The sequence below is a fragment of the Halichoerus grypus genome, chromosome 12, assembly GCF_964656455.1.
Source record: "Halichoerus grypus chromosome 12, mHalGry1.hap1.1, whole genome shotgun sequence".
NCBI classification, from domain to species: domain Eukaryota; kingdom Metazoa; phylum Chordata; class Mammalia; order Carnivora; family Phocidae; genus Halichoerus; species Halichoerus grypus.
Window position 1 is genome coordinate 94,411,612 of NC_135723.1, and position 22,993 is coordinate 94,434,604.

The 22,993-nt window shown below is 45.5% G+C and overlaps 2 long non-coding RNA genes across 2 annotated transcripts in view; both read left to right on the forward strand.

Moving 5' to 3' along the window:
- Positions 1-958, forward strand: part of LOC144378816 (uncharacterized) — a 38,879-nt gene extending 37,921 nt beyond the window's left edge. Inside the window, exon 3 of the long non-coding RNA XR_013442912.1 lies at positions 571-958. This is a non-coding gene — a long non-coding RNA (uncharacterized LOC144378816). The remainder of the gene's footprint in view (positions 1-570) is intronic.
- The window catches only part of LOC118532186 (uncharacterized), a 107,734-nt gene that overhangs the window by 66,163 nt on the left and 18,578 nt on the right, over positions 1-22,993 (forward strand). The window lies entirely within an intron of this gene.

A 22,993-nucleotide genomic window follows, 5' to 3' on the forward strand; every position in this document is an offset into this window, starting at 1 on the left:
CCCCACAAGGGAGATTTAATTATGTATAGACATTTGTATGACTGTAATCCCCCTCTTATTGTGGTTTTGGTTACCCTTGGTTAACCAGAGTCAGGAAGCAGAAGATCCATTTTCTGATGTATCCTCCAAAGGTCATTATAGCCTCACACTATGTCAAAATGCCTATGTCATTCACTCCACTTCTCATCACGTAGGCATTTTATCATCTCACATCATCACAAGAAAGGTAAGTACAGTACAATAAGATATTTTGAGAGAGAGAGAGACAGAAGAGCACAGTCACATAACTTTTATTACAGTACATTGTTATAAATGTTCTATGCTATTACTACGTTTGTTATTAATCCCTTACTGTGCCTAATTTGTAAATTAAACTTTATCATGGGTATGTATATGCGGGGGGAAAAACACAGTATATATAGGGTTCAGTACTATCTGTGGCTTCAGACATCTGCGGGGGGTGGATGTAGCTGCTGCAGAAAAGAGAGGACTACTATATATGCTGTTGTTTCAATATTTTAAGCTTCTTGAATACAGAGATTCTATTCAACATTCATTGTTGTCTTTCAGAGTACAAAGTGCAAACAAATACATCATGGACACCCCCTGATTCGTTTAATATTATAGACTCACCAGTGGCTCCCAGCAGGGCAAGGAAGATGATGGTCTTCATGATTGCTCTCTGGATCTGGACTGGGGAGAGTGATGAACATTTCTCATCCACAACTATTTATACCTCCAGGTTTGATATCGACACCCATGGCCATGGGTGCCAGGAAAGTGATTTTACTGGAAACTCACAAGTCCAAAATTAGAATTCAATTCTGTGCCAAACTGAAGATAATTCAGCATCAGATTTAAACATTAGCTTTTGTCTACTTTTCCAGAAGTTTATGGGAATTGAAGTAATAATCCCACCTGGTGCGATGTGTTCCCCATAACAGAAAAGTAAGTTGGAGTAAGGGTCATGGACAGGGGCTATGGGTGTCCTGTTTCCAGACAAAAGTCTTCGGTACTTGGTTGTCTCAACTGTGAACTTTTATCTTGAGGACCATCTTGAACACTACCCCCTTGATGTTTAATTAACATTGGCTCTTTCACTATTATATAATTTTTTGTGGTATCTCTGGCCTTGGATATCCATGTTAACTTTCCATTATTAATAGGGACAACTTGTTTCCTTGAGAAAAGAAAAAGTGTTCTGAATTGAAGCTATGATCGATCTAGACAGAAGAGTGAAAAAATCACTTACATTTACTAGAACTTACTATATACTTTACATATACAAAAACTTTGCATATATTAATTTAATAATTCTCATTACAACCCTAGAAGGTACCTCTTACTATCCCCACTTTATGTATGGGAAAACGGAGGCACACAAAATTGCAGGAGACTTGACCAAAATCACATAGCAAGTACATGGTGGGGTAAGGCTTCCAACCCAGGAAATCTGGCCTCAGAGTCTGTACGCTTAACTGCGGTACAACACTTTCCCCATAAGTTCACCACATTCTGGACGCAATGATAATACAGAAATCTTGGCCAATGATAATAGAATTGAAATTTATGGAGTGCTTCCTATGTGTCAGGCACTGTGGATGGGATTTATATACATCAATTCATTCAATCCTTACCAACTGCTTCATAAGTGTTGTTCTAATTTTTACCATTTTATAGATGGGGAGGGTGAAGCTTAGAGAAATTACATGTTTTGCTCAAAGTTTTATACTCTTCAGTGCTCAACACAGGGTTCAAACTCAAGCAGCCTCATTTCAGGGGTCGTGTCCTCCACTGTGATGCCATAAACATAATTAAGGAGAACAATCTGAACTCTACCAAATTAAGGGATGACTCTAGGGAGCAGATAGAATTCTTAGAAAAATCTAAGAAATGTGTTCCTGGAGCAGTTGTCATAATTAATGAGGTATGGCAGAAGTATCCAGAATAAGTGAATCTCAGGAAGAACTAACCTCTAACTACATATAACCAGAGTCTACTCCCACACGTCTGAATGGCCTACCAGGATGTTTCTTCTGCTTTAGCAAATCATCCCTCCTGAAGTAGTTTGTTTCTTTTACATTTGAAATTTTTCTGGTAAAAAGATGATTAACTAGAAGGCAGAATTGACATTTGGGGCCAGGTAATTCTGTGTTGTGGGGATTGCCCTGCACTCTGTAGGATATTTATTAGTGTCCCTGGTCTTAGTTACAAGTACCACTAGCCCCTCCTCACAGTTGTGATAACCAAAATATCTCCAGACATTGCTAAATGTTCCCTTGGGGTCAAAATCATTCCCAGTCGGGAACAACCGATCTAAGGAAAAAAGATGGGCAAAGTAGCTTCTAAGGCCATAGCCATGGGAAAGTGCCTTGAACGTTAGGACAATGTAGGCACTCATTAACTACTGAATGAATGACACATAAGGCAGGGGGTTGCCCTTCACTCTTCCCTAAAAATCAGGGAAACTATGGAAAGGGCCAGGCCCAGAATGAAGAAGGGAGAGCCTTCTCATCCTGCCCAATTATCTTCCATTCTGACACCTCACGTTGAGGTGTTAGAAGATGTATAATTCTGTATCAACCCTAGAATTTCCTCTGAACCTCATCAGAGATCTTAGTCCATATGAAAAACACAACATTTTAGAGCAGAGTTTCCACAATAATTGGCTCACGTGCTGCTATATTTCAGTGAGTTCTCTCTCGTGTATTCTGGGCTTTATCATTTGCACCCCTTCTTCCTGGAAGGGGAAGCGTGAGGGTCGCTAAATAAGGGGAATTATCTAGGATCAACTACAAATTCCCAAATAAACACTTGACACAAAGGAACATGTACCCCTCTGGGAGCAGTGTGGTGATTTTCAGTCAACTAAAGCAGTAGCAGGGATGTGGGGAAAACACCAGGTGATAGTTTCTGGACTTCAGTTATTCCCAAATAACCCTCCTACATGTTGCATGGAAATCACTGAACACAATGCCTGTAATGTAACTGACATTTTGATTTTTAAATAAACTTTTTTCCTGAGCCTCTTAAGCAAAGATGTTGATATTTCACGGGTTGGGGAATTTTTATCTAATGTAAATTAAAATGAACCTATGCTATTTAATAATATAGCTCTTTAAATAACAATGGCCGTTTGGGTGCTAGTTGAAGACTGGTCGTTTTAGTATATGGGCTGCCAAAGCAAGCACATGATGAAGACAGCTAGAGAGGCACATTGCCGAGTATTAGGCCGAGGGCTGGACAAAATGAGAGTGGGAAACCCCAAGGGTCGCTGATGGTGGTGACTGCGCTGGCTGCTGGGTGTGGAAGTGCTATGGAGCTGGGTAGATCTGGAGACTAAGGAAAAAAGAAAAGTACAGCAAGTGGAAAAGACTAGGAGAACGCTCCATGCCAAAGGCCAGGAGAATACCGATCAGCGTGAGGTGCCTCTGTACATAAGCATCATGTCCATCATTTACGTGGGTGAACAAACCTGAGGAAAATAATCCTTGCACCATTGTGTGTGAGCTCAGACCTACAAGATACCTTTTGCTTCTGAGATACTGTGAATCATTCTGCGAAGTTGGGCCCTGAAGAATTGGGTTGAAATTTCCCAAATTCAAGAGACACACTTTATGCGTGCAAAACTTCTATCCTCAATAACATCAAGGAATTCTTATTTACAATTAACACTGGACATGCCACAGTGTGTGTGTGTGGGGGGGGTTGTCTGCTTCCTCAGTCACATCCATATGCTATGTGTGGGAATGCCCACATTCCTTTTGCCCAGCAGAAGGGGTTGGTACCTATACTTCTTTTCCTAACTTCAAACACGTGGTGGCCCAGAGGCACGTGTCTGTATTTAATGAATCTGTATTTGTTACCTCTTTTTCCCATGCACATGGCGTAGTGGCCTTGGTGGACTATTTAAACTTGTGCCTGAACTGGGGGCTGGCTGGGCTCCAGCAAATATGTTGACATTTATATTGGCAGAAGCAAGTGTCACTGGCCTCTGAAGGCAATTTTATGATCTTTTCTTTAAGGGAGTCTGTGTTTCCTTTTCCTTAGCTCCTTCAGCCACTTTCCTGGTTAATGCAACGTGAATGACTGGGGCCCTACTGGCTCTTTACCACTCCAACAGGAAGGGAAATTTTTAAAGAAGAATTCCCCTCCCTAGAAAGAGATATACTAAATTACTAAAAAACTGAAATAAGCAATCAGGGCAGCAAGACTATAAAAAGGAACAAGTTACAAAGCGTGTGCTTGTGTAATAACCTTGATGCTAACCTGGCAGTCTATACTAAGCTGAATTTCTAATCATTGCCATTAGGCAGAAAATCAGTGTTGGCAAATAGAATGTGATTTCTTGGTAAAGTGAACCCTGGAACCAGACAGGTTTCCTTGAGAACACTGCTCAAGGATGGCATTGGCTTGAGGACATTTCTATTCTAGCTCCATGAAATTCTCTCCAGAAAATTGTATGCAGGGCTCAGCAAGTTTTTTCTGTAAAGAGCCCAAGAGTAAATGTTTTAGGCTCTCCAGGCAATGCAGTCTCTGTCACAACTGCCCTGCTTTTGCAGCATGAAAACAGGGCATGCATAGGTGGGGGCAGCTAAGTTCCAGGAAACCTTCATTTGCTAAAACAAGCTGCAGGTCCGATTTGTCCCCAGGTTGCAGTTTGTTGACCCTGCTCTAGAACATAAGGAAGGAACCATTTAAATGCCACATATCCAGACTTAAAATGGAATGGTGGTTCAGTTTCAATGATCAGGTGGGGCTTGAAATAAAACTAGTAATCTTAAGAGAACTAGCTCACTGTGGCCTTTCCTTCAAGTAAAGATTTAGGGAGAAAGTAAGAAGTGGGAGAGTGGGGATTTAGGGCTGGGATATCAGTGACAGAGAACAAGGCAGAACAAAGAAGAGAATCATAGAGACAGAAACTTGTACCAAAGTATGAGACACAATAAAATTCTGGGAAAGAATGTTTCGATCTGGCAACCAGAGTTCTGGCTTCCATTCTGTCGCTAGCTTCTATTTTGGGGGTCTTTGCACATTAATATCCTCATGTATGAAATGAACACCCACAGAAAACCATGGGGAAATAGGAGAAGTTAACACGATCTTTAATTCACATAGAAGAGTTTTGTTAAAGTGTTAACACAACTAAATTATGTCGCTGTAAGAATTTGCTTCACGATGCTCCATCTTCCCCTTTACAGCCAGATCCTATTTCTATCCCACCAGAGTAGGTGGAGAAGCAAACCTTATAAAAGAAAAATTAAGTTGTCACAGAAGCAGACAGGTGTGTATACCGGCCAAGTTATGGGTCTTCCTTCAGTCCCTTCCCATTCATTCCCACCTCCTCGCCAACCACACAGTACATTCCAGCCCCAAGCCCTTCAGAAGGCTCACATCCCCATTTGTGTCCTAATATCTCCCCCCTCACCAGTTGGTTTACAATGATTTGGGAGTCTTTCTCTTTTGTTAGTACACTGTCCATGCCAAAGTGTCAGTCCAGCCCTTACTAACGCCCACCACATTCTGAGCCATCACCCCATCACTGTGTCGCGTAGTTTGCCTCCATCCTCCTTCCCCCACTGGTGCCCCCACTTCCCTGACTTTGTGCTAGGCTGGTCTGGGCTTGCAGCAGCTCCACTGTCTTCTCAATCTATTTCAATCTATTTCACATTATTTACTCTTTTCATTTTCTATTAAGTTACTGGAATAAAGAAAACACACACACACAAAAGGATCACAAAACTGTCATTGGACAAGAGATAGACCAAGAAAATTTTCTCTTAACTCCCATATATTCCTATTATATCAAGAAGGATTCATGGAGTGGAATAATTTTAAGAACTGTTTGCATCAAAGAAGGAAGGGAGGGAGGGAAGGTTCTAGATCTGAGGTCTGGCAGTGGTCTTATAAAAAATAAGATTTTTGATATAAAGCAAATATTCCTAGGTGATTTGTGCTAGGTGAACAGGGAGGAGCACTTTGGTTCCCTCAAGAAGCTAAAAGCACAGGGAAGGGTGTGACTTGGGTAGAATACTTGGTTAGCCCTCATTGGAGTCTGCCTATTTCCAGCCCATGGACAAACCTTTCTAAGCCCCAGGAAGGCCTCAAATGCATGTAGTCTCTTCAATGCTAACTTTCCTACTACAACAAGAGAGTTCAAAGCTGACATGTCTTGGGGCTCCTACCCAGGTCTGAAGTCAAGAGTCCAGAGGAGAGGAGGCTGAGTGGGGCGGGGCCAGCAACAATAACCAGAGCATTTCTGTTAAACACTGGCTGCCCTCAGATCTCGATTCGCTAGGGACGGTTCTGGTTTATGTACACTGCCCTGATATAGTTACTAACTGCCACTTTTCACTCTTAAAAATGTCCCAATTAAAAAAAAGTCCCAATTTGGTCAATAAATTAGATAGTTACCCTGGTTACACAGCAGGGTCTCATGTGATCACCAGTGAGGATCTGAGTCTGCGCTTGACTGTGCATGTCCCTTCCACGGCTCTCAGCCATTCTTTTCCATTCCCCACGTTGTTCCAGGTGAGGTAGAGAGACCCACATACTTGCTGCAGGATTTCTGACCTACACAGGAGACACAGAGCCTGGAAATTTAGTCTCTAGAACTGACTTGCTTCAATATTGAAGAGAAAAAAAAAAACAACACACAACTTACCAGCCACCTCTAGGAACATGGAAAAGATGATGGTTTTCATGGTGTTTCTCCAGATGCACTTGTGATGGGAAGAATGAGGGGATCATCCTGTCTACACCCCCCTAACCAACCAATCTTATTTCTAGTCCAAGGTCTCTGGGCAATGGGTGGAGTGTGATAGGAGACACCCAGATACTCATCTGGAAGGGCCTCCATTTTTCAAGCATAGTACATACTGTTCCTGAGTACAAAAAGGAGTATGGGATTTCCAGAAGTAGATTCCATATGGCTAAGAATCACTCATGGTCTTCTTGATTTAAAAAGGTTTTACCCCAATAATGACACAAAGAGCACTGTACAATGGAACTCTGCACCAGTTGAAGAATAAAATACAAGCGATTTATATGGTTTCTTCTCTCTGTATACATTCCACCTCTTTGATATTTTATAAACTAATTTCTTATGATTCACAATCTATCTTTCTAATACCAACTTCTCTCCTGAGTGTCTCTGAGTTCCAACCACTAATCCTGCTGCAGCGCGGGCCAGCTTATCTAGAGCTGAGTCCATCATAGCTACTTCTTTTTTTTAATTTTTTTCTTGGAAATCATTGCTTTATTATTTATTTTATTTTATTTTATTTTATTTTTTTGGTTTTATCTATTCAATTTATTTATTTAGTTAGTTGATATGTACCGTAATCTCTTATACATTAAAAGTTAGGTACTAAGTGATGTGAGAGATAGAATATGTTTAAATGAGAATTATACTACCAGCTGCTTTATTTTATTTTTTTATTTAAAATCAATTAATTAACATATAGTGTATTATTAGTTTCAGAGGTAGAGTTTAGTGATTCATCAGTTGCATATAACACCCAGTGCTCATTGCATCACGTGCCCTCCTTAATGCCCATCAACCAGTTACCCCATCCCCCACCCACCTCCCCTCCAGTAACCCTCAGTTTGTTTCTAGAGTTAAGAGTCTGTTATGGTTTGTCTCCCTCTCTGATTTTGTCTTATTTTATTTTTCCTTCCCTTCCCCTATGTTCATCTGTTCTGTTTCTTAAATTCCACATATGTGTGAAATCATATGGTATTTGTCTTTGTCTGACTGACTTATTTCACTTAGCATAATACCCTCTAGTTCCATCCTCGTCATTGCAAATGGTAAGATTTCATTCTTTTTGATGGAAGTAATATTCCATTTTGTGTGTGTGTGTGTATACCACATCTTCTTTATGCATTCATCTGTTGATGGACATCTGGGCTCTTTCCATATTTTGGCTATTGTGGACATTGGCTATAAACATTGGGGTGCACATCATAGCTTCTTCTTCCTATTTTTCCCAAATCAGTGCAATGGAACTTCATCGACATGGTTAATCAAACTTGAAACATGGAAGTCACCCTTAACTTCTCCATCCACCTTACTCACCACCTATATTCAAATATCCAGTCTTAAAATTTGTACCCATCTGAAAGATCCTTGACTTGTCTTTGAAGATTCTTGACTTATCTTTCAAGTGAATCACTTGTGCCTTCGTCGGGACCACAGTCTACTGAAATAGCACTGTATATACTTTCTTGTTTTTAGATTTACTCTCCTTCAACCAATCCTCCATACCGCTTACCAGAGTGGTCTTGCTAAAATGTGAATGGACCCTGTCATTTTCCTGCTCAAAACCCTTTCAATAGTCCCATATTGATGTCAGGATACACTAGATTCCTGGGCACGGCATTGAAGCCTGTGTGCCTGGACATTCCATGCTGAAAATGCCTCTGTGCCTTCCCCACACCCTCACCTGTTGAAGTCCCACTCATTCTCCCGGTCTCTGATCAGGGAGAATCCTGAACCTCGCCTGCACTCTCCAGCTCCAATCAGGCCTTCTTGAGTTTTCTTGTTGGCCTTTATGTTTCTTTTATTACACTTACTTCCAATTATATATTAATTGTGTGAGTATTGTGATAAAGTGGGGGTGGGGGTTGGCACTGGAATGTCCTAGCCCAGCAATCCAGTAAACCTCTGGGTGGAAGCTTATCCGGAAAGGCTCATGCTGTTTTAGAGTTAAACAGAGGGCTGGAGATTAGTATTTGAGACTCCCACTTGATCCAGGTTTGGGGGATGAGGAAGTGAGAAGGTGAGTAGATGAAATGATTTAGCCAAATAAAAACCAATTATATTTTAACCTTCCTAAAACATACACTAAAACTCTCCAAACTGGATGTTATCTGAAAACATATCCTATCACTCCTATGAGTCTAGAAGCATTTCGAGGATGAGAACATCGCCTTACTCACAAATGCTTGCTGAACAAACTAGCATAGCCCTTGCTCTCCATGCTCCCCTCCACTCCCTCCAGAGGACGGGAGGCAGATGACCCAGAGGAGGTTAATGTGCTCCTCTGACCTCTAGGAGGAGCTGTGACTTCACTGAAATTCCCTAGGCTGGTCTGGGAGGAGAAGGGAGGCGAATGGGGGGCGGGGGGCCTAAGAAGGACGAGAATGCTCAGGCATCAGGGTTTGTTCCAGGGTCAGCTTGAAAGATGGTATATGGACAACCTGGACACTAAAATCCAGTCCACAGCCTCTATAGCACTGTGTCTACAGTCTCCGTGGTTCACGTCCATTAGGACCTTTTGTTACTCTCCTGGGCTTCTTCTGTATGTGTGGGCTCCATGTTCAGGCTCAGCACCCCAGATAGGGGAGATGCTCTCTGGGGGTACCGGTTGCAGTAGATTTCTCTCATAACCTCATCAGCACCCAATGAGGGTGCTTTCTACCCAGTTAGCATTAAATTCCTGTGTCTTAAAATGATGCACAACTGGGGAAAGGCTCTGTAAGCCAAGCAAGGTGGCCTCTCTGCGTTACATCAGGATGAAGCTTGAGTGGGATTGTCCTGGCTCCATGAGAGGCAGCGTGGGGGGACATCTGCCCAAAGGGAAGGAATGTGTGTCTGATCAGAGGAGGTGCTCTCAAGTGGAAAGAGGAAGGAAAGACTCAGTTATTCATTCAGGTGGGGGAAGAAGCTACTAGCAAAAAAACAAGTCTCTGAGAAACCTCCTTGAGGCAGCTGGGGGACAGACCTATTACTCTGCACCTGCCCCTGTGCATTCAGTCCTGCCACGCCAGTCCACACCCAGCTCGGGGCGTGGGGGGGAAAGAGGGAATGTGAGCTGCGGAACTGACAGGGGCGGTGACCTCACCAGCAAATCCTCTGTCAGGGCGGGGGGCCAGGAATCTAAGCAGAGAGACACCGAGTCCCTTCCGGTCAGACGCTGCCATGGGCTGCAGGCTCCCCTGCTGGGTGGTCCTCTGTCTTCTGGGGGCAGGTAAGTCCTGGGAACAGGTGGGACATGTCTGTCTTCAGGCTTCTAGCTTTTTTCAGGGAACTGCATCCTAAAACTCTCTAAGTTTGATTTCTTGCTCCCACAGTCTCCATGGACACTGGAATTACCCAGATACCAAAACATCTGGTAACAGGGACGGGGAGGAACGTGACCCTGGAGTGCAAACAAAATCTGGGACATGATGCTATGTACTGCTATAAGCAGAGCGCTCAGAAGCCGCTGAAGTTCATGTTTGCTTATAACTTTAAGGATCTCCTTCAAAATGAGACTGCCTCCAGTCGGTTCTCACCTCAACGCCCAGACACCTCCCAGCTGCACCTTAGCGTGAGCCCCGTGGAGCCCGAGGACTCCGCCGTGTATCTCTGTGCTAGCAGCAAAGACACAGCCCCGCACCCTCAACTTCTCCCTGTGCACAAACCTCCTGGGTCGAGCCAGGAAGCTGTGGGGGGCAACCAAGGCTCAGCTCAACATTTCCTGGAGGACCCCAGACAGAGATCCCAGACCCTCCTGCTGCCTGTCAGGTCGCTGGATGCGGCAACGCTGAGTGCCCGGCACAGACACCCATGGCCTGGGGCCTGGCTCTGCCTCGGTCCACACTGTGCCTGAGCTGAATGCAGGCCAGAGACGGTCCAGCTTCATTCTTCCGAGCAGCGTCCAGTCTGCAGGTGGCCCTTTCATGAGCCATGAAATCTTTCATGAGCCACTTTACACTCTGACCACAGCAGGGCTGACACGTCCCCCACCAACAGATACATTCCTCTGACTTTTCCGTCCACCCATGGGAGACCCTGGACCTCAGCCCCAGCCGCAGCTCCGAACAGGCCCAGCCCTTTTCCAGAACACCTCCCTCCCTCACCACCTGGCTCTGTCAGTTCCTACCACTGAAGACGATATTCCCTCATCAGGCCTGGATCACTGTTCTCCAGGTGACTGCTGCATGTAGGGGGACTCAGCTCCACACAGCCTTCTCTTCCTCTCAGCTTTTGACACATTCAGGCCTGATCCTTTTTCCTTCTGTCACTTTAATCCTCATTCTTCAAGTCTTCACATCTGCATTATCAGTCACAGAGTCCTTTGCCCCTGCATTGTTGCTGACAACAGGCAAGGGGGAAGGCCCCTTGACATTTCAGAGCAGGACTGTATCCTCGGGGCTGTCCGTACTGAACTCCGTATTTCCTGGCATTGCCCCTTGCAAAGGCCCTCCATCCTGCACAGGCCATCAGACCCCAAGGGCTGAGCAGAGCCCCTTGTCCTGGGGAGTCACATGCTTGCACTGACACAGAGGCTCCCTCCTCCTTCCTCTGGGGGGCGCTCCAGGGAAGTGGGTGTTGCAGGAAATGCTAAGACTGTCTAAGAACTAGGGGAGCTCAGAATTCTCCTCCTGTTTCTGATGACCAGAGTCCTGAGCTAGGAGAGGACACATTTCTGTCCTGAGCCTGCCATGAATTCCTGGCTCTTGTGTTGGGTGATTTTTAGTCTCTTGGAAGCAGGTGAGTCCTTGGGAATTGCTCATCTTGGATTCACCCAAGGCTCTTCTAAACCATTTCCTTATTCAATCTCTGGCTTCTTTCTCCTCCCACAGGACACACAGAACCTGAATTCAGGCCGACTCCCAGCCACCAGGTCACAGAGAGGGGCATGAGAGTAATCCTGAGGTGTGACCCCATCTCTGGTCACTTACTCCTACATTCGTACAGACAGATCCTGGGGCAGAAAGTTTCTAATTTGATTCTACAAGGATACTCTCCCGGAGAAGTCTGAAACATTCAAGGATCGATTCTCAGCTGGAAGGCCTGATGGATCATTCTCCACTCTGCAGATCCAGCGCACAGAGCTGGGAGACTCAGCCACGTCCCTCTGCGCCAGCAGCACACACACAGCCTTGCAAAGACACCTCCAGCCTGCACACAGACCTGCATGTTTCTGCCTCTTTTCTACCTCCCAGCATCCCTTTCCGGTTGGACTTGCTTTTTCAGCTGTCTCCAAATACACAAATATCTGAAATTAAATTACCAAAGTAGGATATCTTTGGCAGAAATGGCCAGGGGCCATCTTTTGCAGAATCTTTATGGACACTGTAGAGCATGTCTGTGGGCTCCAGTGATGGGAGCTTTGTTGCCCAGGAAGTGACCATCCAATGACTTATGTTTTCTCTTTACCTCCTTTTGCATCTTGGATTTTGTTTTGTTTTAATAGATTAGAAAAAGTCATTCCTTTTAAAGATTTATTTATTTATTTATTTATTTGACAGAGAGAGAGACAGCGAGAGCAGGAACACAAGCAGGGGGAGTGGGTGAGGGAGAAGCAGGCTTCCCACGGAGCAGGGAGCCCAATGCGGGGCTCGATCCCAGGACCCTGGAATCATGACCTGAGCCGAAGGCAGACGCTTAACCACTGAGCCACCCAGGCACCCCAGAAAAAGTCATTTTAACTCATATGATGGAGAAATGATTGCAAAAGAAGGGCTTTGGTATTTGCATGAGAGTAGAGAGGATTTCCAACCATACATCATCAGAAGGACATGCAAGGCAGCAGGAGAGCCTGAATTATCCATGAGTCTTTCTCATAATTATATAATTAGTCTTTTTTATTACCTGATGTAATAACTCATGTGATAATGAGTGAAGAGAAGAGTAACGATGGAGTCCAGTATTGGGACACCACTTCAAGGCCAACAGAGGTCTAGACCAACAAGAGAATCACCAGAATCAAGCTGGGAGGGCAGGATTAGAATTCAGCAGCAAAAATCAAGCAGCGTCTAGAAGCAGAGCAGGAATGAACTTGTCACCTTGAACTTGACATGGGGCAGCCCTATTAACTGTCTGGGTTTGAGTAATACCCTAGTATTCTTAGAGAGTTGGAGCAGGAAAGGTAGAGTGAAGACTTCAAAAGAAAAGAATGGATTTCCTCATAATAAGTCAGGATGAGCTCAAGTAATGACTAGGAGGGAAAAAAGGTGTGAGCAGATCCTATATGAAATATTCATTTACTCAATTACATCCAGCACCACCATCCTCAGGGTTAGAGAATGACTGTCTTAGTGATATGAGTTCCCACACAAACTTGTAGACCAAAGGATCCCATCTTACAGCTAAGGAAATGAAATAATGGGTATATAATTATGGGATCCAATTTTTGTTCACATACGGTGTCTCTCAGAAGCATCTGACCTTACAGAATGAAAAAAAGGTCCTAGTAAAGGTTTGGCTAAGGGGCTAGCTCAGATATAACACCTGTCCAGCTGGGGTGATGTTCTCTAGGATGTGGTATGATTTGAACAAATGGGTGAAAGATGGGACAATGTACTCAATCCATGAATCCAGAAGCCATAAGTTGGGGTTAGGATGGATATCCCTCTCATCATCACTCCCAGTGATCCAGTTGAAAATTCATACTTTGGGGAAAATTCATACGAGGGGAAACCTCTACGTTTAGGGTCTTCTAGAAAACATGATCTGATTCCTGAAGAGAGCGGGGGAGGAGGGATGGATGCTTCCACCACAGGACATAGTAACAATCCCAGTGAACCTGAAATTAACTGTGCCTGGTCATTTTGGGCTCCTCTTTCTGGGATCCCAGTAGGTAAGAATGGAGGTACTGAACTTGATTATCATGAGGTGATAGTTACTGCTACACAGTGCAAACAGGGAAAGGTTTACCTGGAATTCAGGGAACTAGTTCAAGCATCTCTTGGTACCTACATTCCTGGTGATAATGACAATTTTGCAATTGCAACCATCTTGGCCTGACAAAGTAAAGGCACTGAAGGGGCTCCAAACCCTCAGAGATGAATGTCTGGGTCACCCCATCAAGCAAACAACTTAGACCACTGAAGTGCTAAGCAAAGTTGGAGAAACTCTAGAATCGGTGATGAAGGGAGATAATAAATATCAGTTTTGGCTTTGGGTATCGTACTAGCCGCAGACCTGTAGCCCTAACCCGATGTTTGTACAGATTGCAGCTGGCCACCACCTTGAAGACCTTATTATTTGGACTTGAAGCAAAGCAAGGGGTGGACTATATCAAATCCCTCTTCTGTATCACTCCCTGTCTTCTTGGCCTCACCCCTGATTCCAGTCACAACTATTTCATGCAACTACTCCAAGCAGACATTGACCAGTTCCATAGCAATTGAACCTCCTCTTCAATATGGACGATGTAGGGATGCCTGGGTGGCTCAGTCAGTTAAGTGTCTGCCTTTGGCTGAGGTAATGATCCCAGGGTCCTAGGATTGAGCCCCACATTGAGACCCACATTGAGCCACACATTGAGCCCCAGATTGAGCCCCATATCAAGCCCCGCATTAAGCCCCACATCAGGCTCCCTGCTCAGCAAGGAGTCTGCTTCTCCCTCTGCCTCTGCCCCTCCCCCGGCTTGTGCTCTCTCTCTCTCTCTCTCTCTCTCTCAAATAAACAAAAAAATCTTTTAAAAAAATATGGACCATGTATCTAGCTTTCTTCCTAAAGTACTCTGTGGCCATGGTTGAGACCCACAAATGGCCTATTTGAAACTCACACATGCACAACCCAGAAGTGTCAGAGAGTTAATGCTCTTTGGGACCATCTTCAATCAATGAGGGATGAGAACTAATGGCTAACGCTTATGTATTTGTCTCAGACTCCCTTGAAAGTTCTAGATTGATGAGCAGCCCCTTATCTATAATGATGGCCCCATCTTATACATATTTTTCATATTTTCCATCCTTTTTGTTTCTGTACATGATTTGGCCTAGATATTTCCATCTGACTTATCTTCCAATTTACCTATTCTTTTCAGCTGTATCTGTTCTGCTTTTAAACCCATATATTGAAATCTTAATCATAGGTATTTTGTATATTTTGGCTCTACAATCTCCATTTAAATATTTACTATGGTTTCCAGATGTCTACCAAAATTCTCCTTTTTGTCATCTACTTGGTTGAATATATTAATAGTTATTTTCATGTCAGTGTCTTAAACCTCGATCTGAATCATTTTGGGTCAGTTTCTTCTGTCTGTTTTTTCTTCTTGGTTTTGACCAGGTGATCTTGTTTCCTCACACAACAGATAGTATGTGTTTGAATGCCACATGTTGTATATGAAAAACTGTAGAGATAAGATGAAGTTCTGGATGATGTATTTTCTTATAGAGAGGATTCCTTTTTGTTACACTAAGATATCTTGGTAAGGGCAGGTCTTCTTAATCTGGTAGGTAATTGATTTGGATTGAAGTGAAACTTCAGGTTTTGAATGGCTGTTCACCTTTGCTCCTAGGATGTGATCATTTGGGTTCCAAACTAAATGTCTGGAGTATTTTTACTTTCCTGAAGTGTAATTTGCATAACATAATATTTACCCATTTCAAGTGTACAACTCAGTGAATTTAAATAAATTTATGCACTGCGCAACTAACACCATGATCCAGTTCTGAAACACTTCCATCCCCCCCAAAATTCCTTTGTGCTCATTTTCAGTCAATCCCCGCTCCTACTATGAGCCCCAAGCCTTGGGTCTTCACTGGGCCCTTCTCCTAGTCGGCAGTCCCTGAACACAGACACTGGTCCCCAGGCCATGTGAGTTCCTCTAACCTTCTCCCCGTCTCGGTCTTCTCTTTCTTCTTAGCTTCTTGCCACTGATAATAAATTGGCAGTACTCTCAAGGAAAAGTGGTTTCTCAGATATATCCTTTGCCTTTGGAGTATGATCTCTTCTCTTTCCTCCCTGCTTTCCTTTCTTTGCAAAGCTTCACATGTAAGCTGCGAGGTACAATGGGGTAGGTACTTGGGAACTAGATGCATAAGCCCCACTAACCCGGCAAACATCTAGGGCTGCCTCTGGTAGCATCATACAATTTTAAACCTGGGCAGAGACTGGAAATTATTTATGTCAGTCCATTGTTTTATAGATGAGGAAATAGGAAGTCATATAAAGGAGAGTTTTTAACTGTGTGACTACTGGTTATATTCCGAACTTCCATATGGAAGTCTATTTTATATGTCTAGAGTAGTCTGTGAATATTTTTTTTGTTCCTATCAGAATATAAGCATCATGAGAGTGAGAATCTTGTCTTACCTATGTTTTTCACTAAGTAGCCGTTCAATGACTGCGAGCAAGTAAAGTATGCTAAAAGTTCCAGGAAGGATGGTGGTTGTTTCTGTTTGGTTTACTATGGTTTCCCTAGTGCTTGTTCTGTGATCAATTAAAAAAAAAAAAAAAAAAGGAAACAGCTGTCTTTGCAGAAGTTTGGCCAGTAGTTGACAGTTAGTGTTGCCACACAGGGTGTGTGTGTGTGTGTGTGTGTGTGTGTGCGCGCGTGCTGCCTCTGTGGCAATCATAGGTTCTTGCTCTCATGCTTAGATCTTATTGACTTGGGTTTATTAAGTGCTGGAACCTGGACTAGGAGGGCCCTGAGATCTGAGAAGTGTGCCTGGTTAACCACTAGGAAGAGCTGTGGCTCTTCCAGAACTGCTGAAAGTGAGGGTTGTAGGGTCTGGGGGGTTGGTGGAATGAATAAAGGGGACAGGGGGTCTCAACAGCAGCAACTGGGTGAATGTGGAGACATTTTGTTGCCCCAGCTGGGGGATGGGGATGGAGAGTGCTACTGCATGTAGTGGATAGAGGGTTAGAGACCGGGGATGCAGCTAAGCAGCCCCAAAACACAGACTTATCCAGTCCAATATGGCAATATCTCTTAGGTTGGGAAACCTTAGGCTGAGCATTCAGTTGTAAATTTTGTGCCAAAAGAGAATGTGACTTGTAGACAGCTCAAGGACAGCAAAATCATCCCACCCAGATTTCCTCCAACTTCCATGCTGTCATTCACCTCTCCAGCTGCTTTGCTCCTTTCCCATAGTACTTCTCACTCCCTAGCAAGCCCCGGATCCCCAGATAGCTCTGTCCCTCAGGCAGAGAGACCCTCACATGGATCAGGCTGCAGTCTATTCCTCTTCAAGAAGAATCATCAACAGAGCTTGCTCCTAACATTCATTCATGAATTTGAAATGGTCTGTGGCTGGTGCTTGGGGGGACCCCACAGTGGGTCCCTTGCCCACAACTGAAGTAGTCAGGGGGGCTGCTGAGCATACATCAGACATTCCAGGGAGCCAAGACATGAGTGGGATCACCCTGCATTACTGTGAAGAAGAAGGAGAAGATCCACAGATGACAAACTAGCCCAACTCTGAGAGTGGAGCCAAAATGGGGAGTCAGGGAGGAGGTGGGCAGATCTGGGGCAGGGAAAATGCAGGGAGGCAGAGAAACATCCTTGAGGCAACATGCTGCCCATTCAAACTATCCCCAGAATTTCCAAACTTCTTTGAAAGGAGAAGTAAAATGTCTTGAAAGGGACAAGTGCAGGCAATGAAATACACAGAGAGCCCAAGCATGAGGATGTCATTCTAGGCTGTGACATCACAGGCAGAGCACCTGTCAGGGTGGTGGAGAACCACAGCCTAGTCCTTACCACTGAGGACCAGAATCCTTGTCTAGGACTGCTCCTGTCTCCACCATGGGCTCCAGGCTCCTCTGCTGTATTGTCGTCTGCCTCCTGGGAGCAGGTGAGTCCTCGGTCCAAGTGGAGTGATGCCACTTTGAGTCTCTAAGCCTGTTCATCATGTGTCCAGCCACAGGCTGCCTCCCGGGACTTGTCTGAATACTGCTCTTTTCCTTCTCAGCCCCCCTGGACACAGAAGTTTCCCAGACTCCAAAACAAGTCATTGCACAGATGGAAAATAAGAAGTTCTTAAAATGTGAACAAAACCTGGGCCATAATGCCATGTACTGGTATAAGCAGGACTCCGAGAAATTGCTTGAGGTCATGTTTATCTACAACAATATGGAACTCATTCTAAATGAAACAGTTCCAAGATGTTTCTTACCTGAAACTCCTGACAAAGCTCGTTTAAACCTTCACATCGACTCCCTGGAGACAGGTGACTCTGCTGTGTATCTCTGTGCCAGGAGCCAAGACACAGCCCTGCAAAGTCATTACCTCCCTGTGCATAAAACCCTGACCCATCCAGGAGGCTGTGGGGGCCACAGGTTCACTCGACCCTGAGGCTCCATTCACCCCCCTGAGCCACATGACTAGAGTTTCCACTCTAGTACAGGCTGCCGATTACCCAGTGGTTTTGGTTGGACAGTTATGCTCACTCAAGCCTTAGAGAATTCTACCTATCAGGAGGAACAGTAAATTCACTGAAGTACTCAGGATTTCCAATAAATTCACTGTATTGCTCAGGATTTCAAAAATAAGGAAGGACCTGCTCCATGCACTGAAGATGTTCACCGATGGAAGGAGCCATTCCTTGAATTTCTCTGCTGCACATATTAGTGCTTAGTGTATGAACATTGTGAATGAAAATACACTATTCATTAAAAATGTTCCATGAGCAAAAGCCTAGAGGAAAATGAAGATAATGGTGTCTAAGACCCTAAGGAAATTCAGATTATCAGTGAGTTCACTGGTTAGAAAAATATTTGGAGAAGCATGAAAGTTCATGGCAACAGGTAAACTAGAAAGAAAGGGCTGGGGATAAGCCCCAGTAGGGGTAGGCTTGTGCACTGCAGACTCTGTCCCTTCGAGAAGGAGGACCAGGGCGACTCTTCCCCATTCTGATCCAGTGGCATCTTGAAGATTCTTCCAGCACAGGCAGTACCCAGATGATGGAGGGTATTAGAGACTTTGAAAGGACTTTGGACACAGATCTCTAGGCAGCAGCTAGTCGTTGGTCCTACCCGAAGCGAGATAACATGAGCAAATTTGTATTTGGTACAACACTGGTAGCAGCATGGATGAGAAGAGTGAGAGTTTGGGGACGGAATACACAATTAGGAGACTTCTATGATATTCTTCAGGGAAGATTATAAAGGGTTTATGTGGGGCATTGTGGACAATATAGAATAGAAGCTCTGGATTCTTTATGCTCTTCTGAAGAACATTAGGTTTCGATCAGGCGGTAGCAAACGCAGGATTTGCTAGAATCTATTTCGGTTTTGCCCTCTCTGTGAGGGAGCCCTGGCATGGTGTCATTATTATTAGTTCATGACCTTTTGTGGGCCTTGGTGGGGAATCACAGCACATTCACCAATGTCGCTCATCCTAACTTGGTCGGAATGCCAGTGTCTTCTGGCTGAGTGTCTTCTGAACTGTCTGCTCAGCTGTCCAACCTAGTAGAATCTGTCCTGGGCTCAGCCTTCTGGACTCCCATGCTGTGCATGCAGGTCAGGAAGTAGCCAGGAAGAAAGAGTATTTCCTTACACTCATCCTTAGGGTTCCCTTTCAGTACTCTGTGCCCCTCATCCAAGCTGTCTTGGGATCTTCAAGCAACATTTGCTATTACTGTTTTATAGAGACAATGTTTATCTGAATTTCCGTACATGTTTACCATTCTACCTCTTCACTGTTTCTTCTTGTGATTCAGATTGTCCTTACGTCATTTTCCTTCTTCAGGCTCATCCCTAATTCAGATAACTTAAACTCACCTTTCACACCCCTTGCTTTGGGAAAGGCTTATGTTAGCTGTTGTTCGCAGGGCAACCGAGCCTTTCGCTTCCACATGTTGTTCAAGATTTCAGTTGAAATTATATTGTGTTCTGTAATCCTTGGTTTTTACTTATTGGGAGCCAAATAACTCAGTCAGATTTTATTTATTCATGTTTTGTGTGCAGCATAATAAATAATAAATATAATAGTAACAGTGCTAGCCTTTCCACCAGGGTTAAGTTTAGGTTCTTGTCTAAGAATGGGATATCTCCAACTGTAGTGAATCGGAGGTCCGTCATATACCTCACCTGTTTAGGAGGAGAATATCCCACTCCTTCGCTTAAATTCTAGCCCATTTACCCTTACATTTTTTTGTTTTATGGGCCACATTGAAAATCTGATCAACTTTATTACATTAGAAGAATGAGTAGAGATTTAACGTCCTAGGTGTGCGGATGAACGGCAATGTTGCTGACGCTTTTTGCTGTTTCAGATGCTTCTTTGCTCTTCACAGGTGCGTGGATCTTGTACCCATGAAACTGTGGAACCCCCTCTCCTCCACTCTGGTGAATGAAGGATAGGCATCCTCTGCATTGCTGCCACTGGGCTGGTTAGAAGCCGGCCATCCGGGAAATGTGCTGCCCTGGCCACAAGAGGGCGCTGTGGCTCTATTGAAAACTCAGAGGCTAGATGGGGGAGAATGGGAGTGAATACTGGGAAGGGGTGAGGGGGTAAGCAGGGCATTGGGGCTCCATCCTTATGTCAGTTGGGAGCATCAGGTGCAGATACCTCAAAGATACTAACTAAAACCATTCTCAAATTGATTTCCCTTTGTCCTGCACGGGATGCCTTGTGTGGTCCTTGAGCATCTTGTTTGCTCTCAGCCCAGCCAAGCACTGTACCCTCAGTACTGGGGCTGAGGATGCCTGGTCCCTTGTCCCATCAGCCACCCTTCCCAGAGCCTGGCTCCTGGCTGGCATCACAGACCTGCCTTTGTAAGGGTGGGCACTGGCACGAAATGGAAGCACGACCCTCCAATTTCCCACCTCCACAGAGCTGGGCAAAAGCCCTCCATGGGGCTTAGACACTGAGGGAAACAACCATTTGAGAGATGTCTGCAGGGCTGAGCAGGTATGGAAGGAGGTCCCTGGAAGCAGACATGCTCTGTTGCTGAGCGGGGTCTTGGACGGATGGGGATGGAGAGAGAGTCTACATAATGAGGACGACAGCTAACACATGAGAGCAACTGTCAGAGGATTAGCTCAGCACAGTCAGTGTGAAGCCACCTTCTATCAGAATCTATATAACGTGTGAAAGGGGGAGGAGGAAACATACCCTGGGGCTGGGGAAACCTGCAGAGAGAGTGACTTCACAGGCAAACCCCCAACCAGAGCCTGGGAGACCAGAGCCCAGCCCCCTCCCCAGGACACCCGAGTTAGGTGATGCCCACCTGGGTCCTGACTCTACCATGGGCTGCAGGCTGCTCGGCTGTGTGGCTCTCTGTCTCCTGGGAGCAGGTGAGTCTCGGGTTCCAGTGGGCTGCCCCTGGACCCTAAGCCCAGTCCCTGTGCCTCAGCAACATTCTTCTCTCTGGGCTTTGTCTGAATTTTGTCCTTTTCTTTCAACAGTCTCCATGGACACTGGAATTACCCAGATACCAAAACATCTGGTAACAGGGACAGGGAGGAACGTGACCCTGGAGTGCAAACAAAATCTGGGACATAATGCTATGTACTGGTATAAGCAGAGCGCTCAGAAGCCGCTGAAGCTCATGTTTGCTTATAACGTTAAGGATCTCCTTCAAAATGAGACTGCCTCCAGTCGGTTCTCACCTCAACGCCCAGACACCTCCCAGCTGCACCTTAGCGTGAGCCCCGTGGAGCCCGAGGACTCCGCCGTGTATCTCTGTGCTAGCAGCAAAGACACAGCCCCGCACCCTCAACTTCTCCCTGTGCACAAACCTCCTGGGTCGAGCCAGGAAGCTGTGGGGGGCAACCAAGGCTCAGCTCAACATTTCCTGGAGGACCCCAGACAGAGATCCCAGACCCTCCTGCTGCCTGTCAGGTCGCTGGATGCGGCAACGCTGAGTGCCCGGCACAGACACGCATGGCCTGGGGCCTGGCTCTGCCTCGGTCCACACTGTGCCTGAGCTGAATGCAGGCCAGAGACGGTCCAGCTTCATTCTTCCGAGCAGCGTCCAGTCTGCAGGTGGTCCAGGGGAATCTTTCATGAGCCACTCTACTCTCTGGTCACAGCAGGCCTGACACGTCCCCCACCAACAGGTACATTCCACCCACATGAGACTCCGGATCTCAGCCCCGGCCCCAGCTCCAAACAGGCCCAGCCCTTTTCCAGAACACCTCCCTCCCTCACCACCTGGCTCTGTCAGTTCCTACCACTGAGGAAGATATTCCCTCATCAGGCCTGGATCACTGTTCTCCAGGTGACTGTCTGCTGCATGTAGGGGGACTCAGCTCCACACAGCCTTCTCTTTCTCTCAGCCTTTGACACATTCAGGCCTGATCCTTTTTCCTTCTGTCACTTTAATCCTCATTCTTCAAGTCTTCACATCTGCATTATCAGTCACAGAGTCCTTTGCCCCTGCATTGTTGCTGACAACAGGCAAGGGGGAAGGCCCCTTGACATTTCAGAGCAGGACTGTATCCTCGGGGCTGTCCGTACTGAACCCCGTATTTCCTGGCATTGCCCCTTGCAAAGGCCCTCCATCCTGCGCAGGCCATCAGACCCCAAGGGCTGAGCAGAGCCCTGTGTCCTGGGGAGTCACATGCCTGCATTGACAGGAATGCTCCCTCCTCTCTCCTCTAGGGGGCGCTTCAGGTACTGTGGGCACGCCTGAGCCAAGTTTCAGACCATAATACCACCAGCCAATGCAATTCATGTGGCAACTCTCCAATCTAGGGCCATCTTTAGAGTGTGGGGTTTCTCTTACCTGAGTGTGTCTCTTCCCTGTCAACTGGTTGAAAGATAAACACATCTGGGTTCAGTACTGTTAATGCCTCTTCTATCATGAAATAAAACTAGCCTGCTGTAAAGTGGGTCTTTTGGCTTAAGGCTTCACAGGGATCCTCTAAACAAACACAAGTGTCCCCACAAGTCACAACCTACAGAGGACCAGAGGATAAGCGGGGGGCCCTCCGAGGAGGTGTGTCACTCCAGACTCCGCAGATCCATGGTTTCTGAGCCTCTCTCCTCGGGAACGAAGAAGCCCCTGCTGTAGGGCTGTTGCCACACCAGGTCAGCTCTGAGATTTGGGGAATCAGAGAAGGGACTTCTAGGCAAGGCCCAAGGGCCCAAGCCAGCTAAAGGACAGTAGGAGATCCAGCCTTTGGGAAATGGGTTTGAGACAGAAGTGTGTGTGCGTCTTCACCTGTTCTTCTCTTCCATAATCCAGCTGCCTTTCTCCAATTTCTCTTTTTCCCATTCAAGGCTAGCCCTCGAGCCCTAGCCCTGATCCAAGCCCCAAATCAGCAGACACCTTCTCTAAGCCACACAGGCAGCAAACAGGCCTTCGCTTCTAC